At 36.2% G+C, this 13,079-nt stretch overlaps 1 pseudogene; it reads right to left on the bottom strand.

The window, feature by feature from the left end:
* Positions 1 to 9,192: 9,192 nt before the first annotated feature.
* Positions 9,193 to 13,079, bottom strand: part of LOC109058944 — a 33,549-nt pseudogene continuing 29,662 nt past the window's right edge.

Raw genomic sequence — 13,079 nt, 5'->3', positions numbered from 1 at the left:
TTTCACACGTAGGCCTTCTCCGTCAGCAGTGCGTATACAGTATGTGTGTGCGGTGAAGAAGCAGCAGCGAGAGCGCATTAATGTAACTCGAAAGCACCTTAACTTAAGGCCGAGCAGGGGAACTCTCTGTTCGCACGAGATTAGAATTTTACTTTGCTCGATGTCACAAAACCCAGACGTGCAGTGATCACATTACACGCTGCCTCTCGTCCAGTGGCCTATCTGCTCTTGTCGAAACGTTGACGATTTCTATCGAACAGCCCTAATGAACTAGCAATGAACGGCCAATCTGACTTGACCTTTTTCGCGGATATTATATATTACCATTTATGTTTAACTATTGAGTTAGTTGCAGGGTTAGACTGCCTGCGTATCTGGACTCTGATGATCATAGAAAACCGATTGGAGACACAAAGTATGCGGATTGTAAAAAAACGTAAACAACGTGGTTGTTGCAGGGTGTAACTGGTCTTGCTTATGGGACTTTTCTGACTTGGGTTTCAAACTGTCCTCTAAACTCCCCGTGCTAACTGCTTATCAACCTCTCTTCTCCGATAGACACTGCGTACTGCAGACAGCATGCACTGTGCAGCCTGCCCTGTGCTGCCACTGACTGCTGAAATTTCGCGGGGGTCGCTGCCGTGTGATGATGGGTGAAATCATTGTGACTGTGAGGGGGAGGCGATGTCTAATCGGCGGATTTCTGTTTGAGAGGGAGTTTGGTGCGGGTCTCCTGGCCTTCAAGGTGTAGGCTATGAACATAAAATATACTTAAAAAATATTTATATGATTTATTAAATGGGGTGGCAAACAGGGGTTGCCCCCCCGTAGATCCGCCTCTGGCTCTATCAGGTACTAACACAGTACATCTTATTGAACATAATTTGAATATGTCTTCGGCAGAATTCAAATGAGCCATTTTAATCTAGATTAATTCCAAGATTACAGTGAGATTATTTGGATTAAAAAATTTTAATCTATCCAGCCCACGAATAATATATCTTATATATATATATATATATATATAATATATATAGACTTGCGAACCCAATGATCCATACAACAAACAAACAAAACAACAAAGACCTGCGAACCCAACCATGCCCATAAACAAACAAACAACAATTTCATACACATACCAAAAAACTCCACCCTTGCAAGCATAAACATGCACATGCCAAACAAACCAATACACTTTTCAATCATACACATAAGGTCCATCTCCACAATTAGCATGTATTGTGATAAATAGTTCATTATTGTCACTCATTAAATGATAAAAAGTAACTGAATCATATATTTTCGATATCATTTGCTCAGCAAACTGAAATATTTCAGGTATTTTATTGTTTTTAGCATATGATGATTTTTTGGCTAAACATCTCATGAAAACCCCAAAAGTCCTGAAATCACCTCATTAACACTATCATGCAAGACTTCTCTAAACGATCTATTAACCTAATCATCTAAACGAGTATTCACCTATCATTGAATTAACTCTAAACACCGCAAAAGCTCCTGAGGCTTTTAGAAACTCCGACTGGCGACCTGACTGCTGCATACACAAACAAACAACAACCAAACAAACCAAAAAACTCCACTGGCAAGCTAAACATTGCACATGCAACAAAACAATACACTTTCGAAGGACCGATACCAGACCTTGGAGGGACCTGGCTGAGCAGTGGACTGAGTTTTGTCCTGGAGTAAAACATCCATAGCACAACCGTGCACAGGCGTGTGCTTTGAACCAGAAACAGCGGCAATGAGCTGCCTGACCTGGGCAATCAGAGAAGCAGCACTGGAACGTTGCTCATGGTCCAAAGTACTTTTGTTTCGGATGAAACCAAGTTTTGCATGTCATCTCGAATCAAGGTTCCATAGTCTCTATACGGGGGAGATAGAGGAAGATGCCAAAATACACAGAAGTCCAGTGGCATCAATACCCACAGTAGGAAGTATTGAATGTTCACAGGTGCCACATATCAGCTGCTGGTGTTGGTCAACTGTATGTGTTTTTATCAAGGGGCAGGGGTCAATGCAGCTAGCTATCAGGAGGTGTTTGGAGCACTTCAGCCCTTCCATCTGCTTGCACAAAAAGCTTTATGGGGTAGAGGAATTTCGTTTTTCAGCCGACCTGGCACCTGCTCACAGTGTGCAAAACCACTACAGTAAATGGTTTACTGACCATGGTATTACTGTGCTCCAATTGGCCTGCCAAGCTCTCCTGACCTGAACCCCATACAGAGAATCTATGGGATATGTGCACACACATTCACCTCACAAATCTTAATAAAATATCACTCACTCAAATCACATCTCTCTCTCTCTCTCTCTCACACACACACACACACAAACACACACAGATTAATATGTAAAATAGTCAATACACTTTATGCAAGATTTTGTGTGATTCAATTATTTTCATTTTTTTCTTGTTGTTAATCTTGTGTTAAAAAGGAATAGCTCTAACTTCCCTTACAAAAAATAACTGCAGTACAATGAAGTAAAACTGCAGTACAACGTAGTATAACTGCAGTCAAATGAAGTACAACTGTAGATTTGCAGTTTAATGAAGTATATAACTGCAGTTCAATAAAGTTCAACAGCAATAAAACTGCAGTCCAATGAAGGCAACTCTAGATTTGCGGTGTAATGAAGTACAGATACAATATAACTGCAGTACAATGAAGTACAATTGTAGATTTGCAGGATAATGAAGTACAGATACAATATAACTGCAGTACAATGAAGTACAACTGTACATTTGCAGTGTAAAATGAAGTACAGATACAATATAACTGCAGTTCAGTGATACGCTAAAATGCATGTGAAGATTTCAGATGCAAAAACTTATAAGTCTGTCTGATTAAATTTATTTTATTTATTTTTTATGAGCATTTTTTAAATAAAGGTTCCTATGATTAGGTCCAGTAATTTCACTTTAACGGCAAAGAGGTTATTTTCACTTGCTACTGAAGTCTTCATGTATAGGCTCTGTACTGCAGTTTGTGCTGTATTGTGCAACATGTAGCAAGTGCTGTGGTTTACAGTATTGGGAAGGTTTTTTTTTTTTTAAATGCATTTATTATTATTATTATTGTTGTTGGTGTAATGTAGGATTCCTATGAAATATTCGTATAAAATATTTTTGTACAAACAAAAATATTTGCCTATGGAATATTTCAACCCGCATAGATCAATGCACGTGAGATCTTCCTTCGTGGCCAACGGTCCGTTGACCTGACAACGAGTCTCAGCTGATTACTGTTAATGGTAAATCAGCGTCTTTTCCGTAGTGGTCTACCGCAGGATGAAGATAAAAGTATAAAATAGCATACGTTATGGTTTGGACAACATCATTAATATTTGAACTATCACAATTAAAGCACAAACACATAACAACATACACACCACCAAGACCCGTTCCCAAGTGTGAGAAAAGAGAAGAAACGGTTTCCGGAAGAGAAGTTCATCAGGAGAGATGGAGAGTTGACTTTGTCGAGTCATTCAGTTTAGCGTTGAGTATAATATCTAATGTCTTCATATATCTTTAGTTATCATTTTTTCACTGATCTGTAGCGCACGCATGTCAGTGCGCGAGGTGCTTACTACAGCACAGAACACACAGAAGTCTGATAGAAGACAAAACAACTGGTTTTAATGCTGTTTTTACTACACTTTTACTTATATTATAACAAATTATAATTATAAAATCTTCAAATCTATCTAATAAAACATCAACATCTCAATCCAACTAGTGACATAACCAAGTTGCATGTAATTATGCAATTTAGTTTATAAGCAGATCTGTAGAAATTATTCATGTCATTGTCCAGCTCAGTTCGGTTCTCATTCCAATGGCATCAGCACATCATTTATAATAATGGAATGAACAAAATTGAACTGAATATACTGTTTGTTGTTTATTTGTTTCTAGGAGAGCGTCAACTCATTAAAAAGTGTACAGTGTACCCCTCTTTGCATCAGAGGAAGCATTAGGAGAGAGGAGAAGAGAGACGGTGAAAAGGCACTCAACAGATGTTGGTGAGACTTTATTTCTGGAAATGCATTAAAGGTCACTCACATTCTAGTTAGCCACAAATGTAAACCTGAATTTAGATAGTATTTAAATTAGATAAATAACTCCAGCTACTTGCAGGCCTACAGTCCTGTATATTTAACACTAAATTGTGATGCAGCCTGAATCATAATCACACCATGTTCATTTGTTAGCCAGAGGGGAACTGATCCTTAAACTAAACATACACCCCCCACCCCCGCCATTCTGTCCCCTGATGATGTCTGTGTTCCTTGCCACTGATGACTTTTGTCTTGCGCTTATTTGTGAATACATAATATTCAGCAATATTATTGATCTGACTCCTCTGACACCATTGGATGAGGTCTGAACTGAGCCCAGATGATGACAACACTGATTTCAACTGAACAATGACACTTTTTACTGTTTAGAGTTGTTTACTGCTTCACAGCAGAAGTGAATTCTGTTTGCATCATTATTTTTCTTTTTATCACTGTAAAGTTATTAAAATATTTCTTACAATATACTGAATATACACAAAAATATAATAAATCTGGATTTTTTTAACAGCACTGTACACCAGCATTTATGTTCAGTAGTGTGGCATTAATGTGTGGAAATTGACATTTTTTTTTTCATTGTGTGATTGTTATTTTCAGGAAAATGCACTGGTAACAAATAAAAAAAGAAGACCAAAAATATAATTCAATAGAGGATGATGGCTTTGATGGAAACAAGCGCTCAAATAACGCTGCGCAGTAACCTACTTTATTTGATCTTTTTTATTAACTACTATCTTTATAGTTTAGAATACCTAATAACTGCTATTGTTTTTCAGAAAATAAGACCTGTGGGAGTGCTGGAGAAATCAAGTGTACAAGTCCTCTGTCTCCTCAGCCATGTAAGAGATCTTCAGACATCAAGAGACTGAGGAGTTAAAATGAAATCAAAGCGCTAAAAGATTTATAATATTAGTGCCAATTCAGTATGAAAACAGAGAGAGAGAGAGAGAGTGGAAAGGTAATGTAATCTAGTTTTATAAGCAATTATTCTCAATGCTTAACATCAGCTATCAACAATTCTTTGATTCTCTCTGATTGACTGGAAGGTGTGCATTAAAAACAATGAGTATAGATAATTACAATCAGTTCAATCACCATTTTAAATGAATGTGTGGGGTTTTACTGTAGCACACACGTAGAGTCAGAACACTAGATCTAATGATCTGTAACCAAAAAAAACTAATGAAAATTAACTTAGTTCTACCCTTCCAGTCAAATTGTACTCCACAAACATTAAAGGGTTAGTTCACCCAAAAATTGACTAATTACTCACCCTCATGTCATTCCAAACCGATAATACCTTTGTTCATCTTCAAAACACAAATGAATATATTTTTAATGAAATCTGAGAGCTTTTTGACCCCTCTATAGGCAGCAACGCAACTTACACATTTAAGTTCCAGAACATAGCAAAGACTTGTGAAAGTAATCATGTGACTCCAGTGGATCATCCTTTTGTCTTCTGTTGCATGAACACAACACTCATGCGTTGTGATGCTCTCGTGAATGCACATTACAGATCAATATTTTTATAAATGAGTGGTAAATTATTATTATTATTATTATTTTATTTTTTATTTTTTTTGGACGCCTACACTTGCGTTACTTCATAAAATTGAGTCAAAACAACTGGAGTCACATTAATTACTTTAACAATGTCCTTCCTACCATTCTGGAACTTGAATGTTTAAGTTGCATTGCTGTGTGCAGGGTCAGAAAGCTCTCTGATTTCTCTAAAAAATATCTTTGTTTGTGTTCCTAAGAGGAATGAAGGTCTTGCGTGTGTGAAACCACACAAGAGTGACTAATTAATGACAGAATTGAACATTTTGGTTAAGCTATCTCTTTAAGGGCAGCTTTAACTTAATTTTTTAACCTAGCTTTAACAGGTGTGTATTACACAATTTTACTCGGCATCAGTGGAGGCAACCCTTTTCATGTCGTGTGGTTCTTTTCCTTCACCTCATGCATTAAAATCATGTAATGCACACCTAGCCATGGATTAGCCCTCAGTGTGAAGAGGGTTATAGGTTACACAAAGTATTAAATGAAGGGGAAACAATTATTATTATCATTTTTTTTAAACTTAAGCTTAGAATTTTGAACGAAAAACCAAAATGATAAAGAGGGCAAATAATTGTGCAGGACTCTGTACAGTATTTAAACATGATTGTTTCTATGTTTTTTTTTTTTTTTTTCAGAAATGCATGTTATTTTGCAAGGGGTAGTTGCATGGACTATCAATGGAGGGTCAGAAAGCTCTGAGATTTCATTATAAAGATCTTCATTTGTGTTTTGAAGATGAACAAAAGACTTGTCGGTTTGGAACGACATGAGGGTGAGTAATTGATGACAGAATTTTAATTTTTGGGTGAACCAACCTTTAAACTTTTACCTGGAGTGTTCAGAGATATAGAGTACCTTTGCATGGACAACAATAATCAGATTTTAACATGATTAAGACAATACGCTGATTAAGAATCTACATTGTAAACAGAGATTTTTGATTAACTTAATCCAGCTTAAATCATATTCTAAATTGAATTAAGTCGGGAGTATTCCTATTTTAGTCACATTATTGAAGTGCAGTAGACATGTAAACACCTTAATCACATTATTACCGTCGTGTAGGATTTTTCACCGCAGACCTTTTTTTTTTTTTTTTACGACAGGATACACACAACCCGTTGCCGTTTGACGGCAAATAAAAGCTTTAACACCACCATCGTCTGTATGCGGTCGCCGTGATTTTGCCAAGTTAGACATGTTCCTGGATCAACATCTTTTGATGATCCTGGATCAACATAACTGTCCAAAAATATAGACTTAACCCAATCTAAACCTAACCCTACCCATAATTTATTCCTAAAATCAATGTGAAATGATAGCTGATTAACAAGGGTGTAGAAGCACCTAACCCTGATCGTAAACCTAAACCAGATATTTCCTGAAAAGTTATCCCTCAATTCTAATTCATTGATAGGAATGTTGATCCAGGAACAAGAAGGATGTTTATCCAGGAACATGTTGTACTTGGTGAAATCACGTCTCTGTATGCATGTACAAATACTTGAAGCGTTCATAAAAGTAAAAATGAAACACCCACAACTGTACATAGCATGATCACGAAGATGAACTATATGTTTATATGTGAAATTCTGGAGGGGATGTCGGATGGCGTTGCGTGGGGATGTAATGACGTGTGCCATTAATCGAACTATGAACAAGCCTTTAACATGTAAAACAGGAACATGAAAGAAATGTTATAAAAGCAACTCATGTAAACACCTTATATAAACAATGTAAAAATCATGTAAACAATCATAATATTGTCTTATTTAGAATAAGGTAAATAATTAGATTACTGATGTCCATGTAAACGCAGTCATTATTAATGCTGACCAATATGCCATAAGAAATGAACTGGGAATTGTATGAATACTTTTAACAAACACTTGGTGACATCACAATTCAAGATGTATTTTAAGCATACTAAATATACCTGTAGTGAAAAGTGTAACTGAAACTTGAGAATTTCTGATAGTTTTTGTTTGTTTGTTTGTTTGTTTTTCCAGACTACATCAAAAATAGTGTTTCCACATCTAAGATAAAGTCAGTCATAAGACCCCAGCGGAACGATGAGGATAAGCTCTTCAAAAAATGAAACCTGCCTGAATAATGAGGAAAGAAATGTTCATGATTTGTAAATAAACACTGAGTACATTTAGTGTAACTCTCAGTCTGTTATTTTAAGTTTAAAGAAAAGTAAAACAATTTATTGTTGCTTTGCTGTTTGAGACATTCACTATTGTTTTGTACCTTAATTCATTATATTGCAGATGTGTGCAAATAAAACTTATTTTGAATATTCTGGTTGCATTTCAATGTTACTGTACAGCATTTTATTAGTATTGCACTTCGGTTGTATTGAATTGTACTTCAGTTATATTATATATTGCAGTACTACTGCAGTTTTATTGCAGTATAATTGTAGAACTACTTCAGCTGTATTACAGTAATAATGCAGTTCTATTGCAGTTGTTTGTTAATAATACTACAGTTCTACTGCAGTTGTATTTCAATAGTACTTCAGATGTATTGCAGTAAAACGGCATTAATGCAGTATTTTAGTGTCCAAAAAACTGCATTTTTCTAAATGTAGCAAAAACTACTGCAGTATTATAAATTATATTCCTAAACTGCAGTAATTTTTTGTAAGTGTTAAGGATGTGTTCGTGTCCCATAAAGGAGATGCCTGTCTGAATGTCATTTGGTGGCATAGAAACTATATACTTTTAATGGTTTAAATGTTTTCATGGTCTTCTGCGATGTTTGAGGCATACTGAAACAGCTGTACCTAAATACTGTTCGTGCTTTTATGTTGGACTAAATTCAGTTACATTTTAGGCTGTGTAGTGTACATTTTTATTCATTTTTTTATTTTTATTGTATTAACAACTCTCAGATGTTTGTGGATAAAATGCATATTGCATTTTTTTTTTGTCCATAACTATTGTAGTTTTAACTTATTTTATTATATAAATTCAGTTAAATCATTTGTATGACTTGGCAGTGACTTGCTTGACCCAAGCTCCGACTTGACTTGAATTGCTTGACATAAGCAGTGACTTGACTTGATTTGCTTGATTCTAACAAAAATTGACTTGGACTTGCTTGAGGTTAAGACTTGAGACTTACTTGTGACTTGCGCATGTGTGACTTACTCCCACCTCTGCCATGATTATCTCCTAAGTTTTATCGTTAAAGATCTTGTTTACCATTTTCCTTGTCTTCATGAGCTTTTATCAGCACATTACGTGACGAAAGTTGCCTTTTGTGCTTGTAATGAGCGAAAATTAACATGCTTTTCTTGTCATTTATTTTCTTTTTTTTTTTTAGGTACTGCATGTAGTTTTAATATTTTTAGTAAACAATTCCCATACAAACACCTGATAAATACTGCAAATAGCTTGAGTACAGAATAAAGTTGCAGTGTTTGCAGCATTACAATACTACGACTAAATAAAGTTTCACATTCACAAAATCCTTTAAAATCACATTGACTATGTTATGCAGATACATAATCTGTTAAATAATTAGTTTTTTCCTACACCAGAGTTTAACAATCTTTTGTCTTATCTCTTTGGTTTGTAAACCATATACTAAGGGATTTAATCCTGTTGGTACTATGTGAAACATTATACTGGCTAGTTTCCTGCTGTCAGAGTATTCAGGTAAACGATGAAGAAAAATAAAAACAGCTCCAGAGATAAACATAATTAAATACACAGCTAAATGAGTGCTGCAGGTTTTTATGGCTTTGCTGTTCAGTGCTTTGTTTTTGCTAGTTATACATACAGTAGCAATCTTTACATATGTAATTACTATTGATACTGCTGACAGACTGAGTGCAACCACAGTATAAATAATTCCAAAGATATTGTTAATAACCACATTTTCACAGGACAGTTTAAACAGTGAGGCATTGTCACAGAAAGGGTTTTCAATTTTATATCTACAGTGAGACAGACGCACAGTTAGGCCTATCATAATTGTCACCAGAAAAAAAGGCCAGGCCCCAAGCAAATATTGAGAGTTTAATAACCATTTTATTGGTCATTATGGCTGTGTATCGCAGTGGATTTGCATATAGCCACATATCTGTCAAAGGCCATAATCATCAGCACATAGTGACATGCTGCTGTAAATATATGCACAAAATAAGCTTGAATAACACACTCCACATATGATATATAGCGCTCCGAAGCTTCCTTTAAAATGTCCTGTAGTAAGCGTGGCATAATAACAGTGGTCCCTATTATATCATTCACTGGCAAGTTACAAAACAGAAAATGCATAGGGTCATGCAGATTCCTCTCTGTTGAGATCAGAACTATAAGTCCAATGTTTGAAACCATTGAAAAGACATAAGCCAAGAGGAGTACAATGAAAACAGACTGGGATGACTGAGGTGTAACTTTCAGTCCCTCCACAAGTAGAAAGCTGTGTCTTAATGTCAGGTTGTCCATTTATGGCTGTACACAAAATCTGCAACCAGAATAACAAACATAATATTAATGACATATCAACAAATCATTAACTTTGTGTTAAATGCACATGACAAAAGAATAGCATTCCCAGTTTCACTTAAATTTGCCACTTTTCTGTGCAAGATCATGTGGAAACTGCATATTCTGTAGGTATACAGTATACTGCATGTTTTTAACTGTTGTTGTTTTTTTAAGTTACAGTATGCTGATAAAAATACAAACATTGTGTTTAACAATTACATAAAAAATTGTTCTTACAGATGAAAAAAAAAAAAATGTGAATAACAGCTCTTATTCAGTTTTACTTTATAAATGTGATTGCAGCATCTTGCCTCTGCCTAATATTATTCCTATAATGATCAGGTCAAACAGTATGACTTGTTTTTCAAAATAGTCTCAAAACAGTTTAATGGCCCCCCAAGCTTTTGTGTGTGGTTTATATAGAATTCTATCTGACATTGTCATCACTCACTGGGGAAAAACAATTCATAGCATGTGTTGCTAAGAGCAGCAAAGGCTGTTGATTCAGTGTGTTTGTAGCACAACAAGTGAAGTTATTGGTTACTAATTGTGCAATATGATTTAAGACCCCAATGATACATTTATTTTCTGAAACTGTGGCTAAAATATTTTAGAATAAGGTAGTTACTTTACATATTCACAGATAAAAAGTTTCATATTGAGCAGTCAGCTCAATCAGTATTCATTTTTTCTTAATAAATTTAACAGAATCCTTATAAAGGGGTCACATACAGTTTTTCTTCCATTTAGCTGAATTAAAAGAACAAAAACTTTAAAGCTGCAAATCACCTTTATTTATATAGCGCTTTATACAAAACAGATTGTGTCAAAGTAACTGAACAACCTTAATTAGGAAAACAGTGTGTCAATAATGCAAAATTACAGTTAAAGGCAGTTCATCATTGAATTCAGTGATGCCATCATTCAACTCAGTTCAGTTTAAATAGTATCTGTACAATCATTTGCAATCAAGTCAACGATATCGCTGTAAATAAAGTGTCCCCAACTAAGCAAGCCAGAGGGCGACAGCTCAGTCGGGGGGCCAGTTCTCCTCTGGCCAGATGAAACCAGCAGTTAAATTCCAGGCTGCAGGAAAGTCAGATTGTGCAGAAGAATCATTTTTTTCCTGTGGTCTGTCCCGGTGGTCGTCTGAGACAAGGTCTTTACAGGGGATCTGTATCTGGGGCTCATCTAGTTGTCCTGGTCTCCGCTGTCTTTCAGGGCTGTAGAAGTCCATTCTAGGTGCTGATCCACCATCTGGGCTGGATACGTACAGGATCCAGGTGACTGCAGTGACCATCTGATCTGTATACAGACTGGATCTGGTGGCTACGATGACCTCGGAATAAGAGAGAAACAGACTAATATTAAGCGTAGATGCCATTCTTCTAATGATGTAGCAAGTATATCAGGTGTTATGGGAAGTATTCCCGGTTCCGGTTTACCTAATTAATCTAGCCTAAAAATCCTTTAACGGATTTGGATATTAGAAGCATATTAGTGTGTTATGTGTAAGCCAGGTTAAAGAGATAGGTTTTTAATCTAGATTTAAACTGCAAGAGTGTGTCTGCCTCCCGAACAATGTTAGGTAGGATATTCCAGAGTTTAGGCGCTAAATAGGAAAAGGATCTGCCGCCGGCAGTTAATTTTGATATTCTAGGTATTATCAAATTGCCAGAGTTTTGAGAACGCAGTGGACTTGGAGGACTATAATTTAACAAGAGCTTGTTCAAATACTGAGGTGCTATACCATTCAGGGCTTTATAAGTAATAAGCAAAATTTTAAAATCTATACAATGTTTAATAGGGAGCCAGTGCAGTGTTGACAGAACCGGGCTAATATGGTCATACTTCCTGGTTCTAGTAAGAACTCTACAGTCGTGGCCAAAAGTTTTGAGAATTACATAAATATTAGTTTTCAAAAAGTTTGCTGCTAAACTGCTTTTAGATCTTTGTTTCAGTTGTTTCTGTGATGTACCTGAAATATAATTACAAGCACTTCATACGTTTCAATCATTTTATCGACAATTACATGACATTTATGCAAAGAGTCAGTATTTGCAGTGTTGGCCCTTCTTTTTCAGGACCTCTGAAATTCGACTGGGCATGCTCTCAATCAACTTCTGGGCCAAATCCTGACTGATAGCAACCCATTCTTTCATAATAACTTCTTAGAGTTTGTCAGAATTAGTGGGTTTTTGTTTGTCCGCCCGCCTCTTGAGGATTGACCACAAGTTCTCAATGGGATTAAGATCTGGGGAGTTTCCAGGCCATGGACCCAAAATTTCAACATTCTGATCCCCCGAGCCACTTAGTTATCACTTTTGCCTTATGGCACGGTGCTCCATCGTGCTGGAAAATGCATTGTTCTTTACCAAACTGTTGTTGGATTGTTGGAAGAAGTTGCTGTTGGAGGGTGTTTTGGTACCATTCTTTATTCATGGCTGTTTTTTTGGGCAGAATTGTGAGTGAGCCCACTCTCTTGGATGAGAAGGAACCCCTGCTACAAATGGATGGCGGTCAAATACGTTTGATTTAAACCATACTAATGCACTTCCATAAATGCCAACAAAGTTTTCTAGTCTATGCAAAAGAATGTTGTGGTCAATAGTGTCGAACACAGTGCTAAGATCCAATAGCAATAATAGACAGATACAACCACAATAGGATGATAAGAGCAGGTCATTTGTAACTCTAAGGAGAGCAGTTTCAGTACTATGATACGGTCTAAATCCTGATTGAAAAATCCTCACAGATACCATTTTTTTCTCTAAGGAGAAATTTAATTGTAAGGATACTACCTTTTCTAGTATCTTGGACAGAAAAGGGAGATTCGAGATCGGTCTGTAATTAACCCTCTGGGGTCTAAGGGGTTTTGGGGGCCTGGAGAAGTTTTGACATCCC

This window comes from Cyprinus carpio, chromosome B21 (genome assembly GCF_018340385.1).
Source record: "Cyprinus carpio isolate SPL01 chromosome B21, ASM1834038v1, whole genome shotgun sequence".
In the NCBI taxonomy this organism is placed as follows: Eukaryota; Metazoa; Chordata; class Actinopteri; order Cypriniformes; family Cyprinidae; genus Cyprinus; species Cyprinus carpio.
Note: the sequence above shows the minus strand (reverse complement) of the source record. Positions and strands in the feature narration are given on the sequence as shown.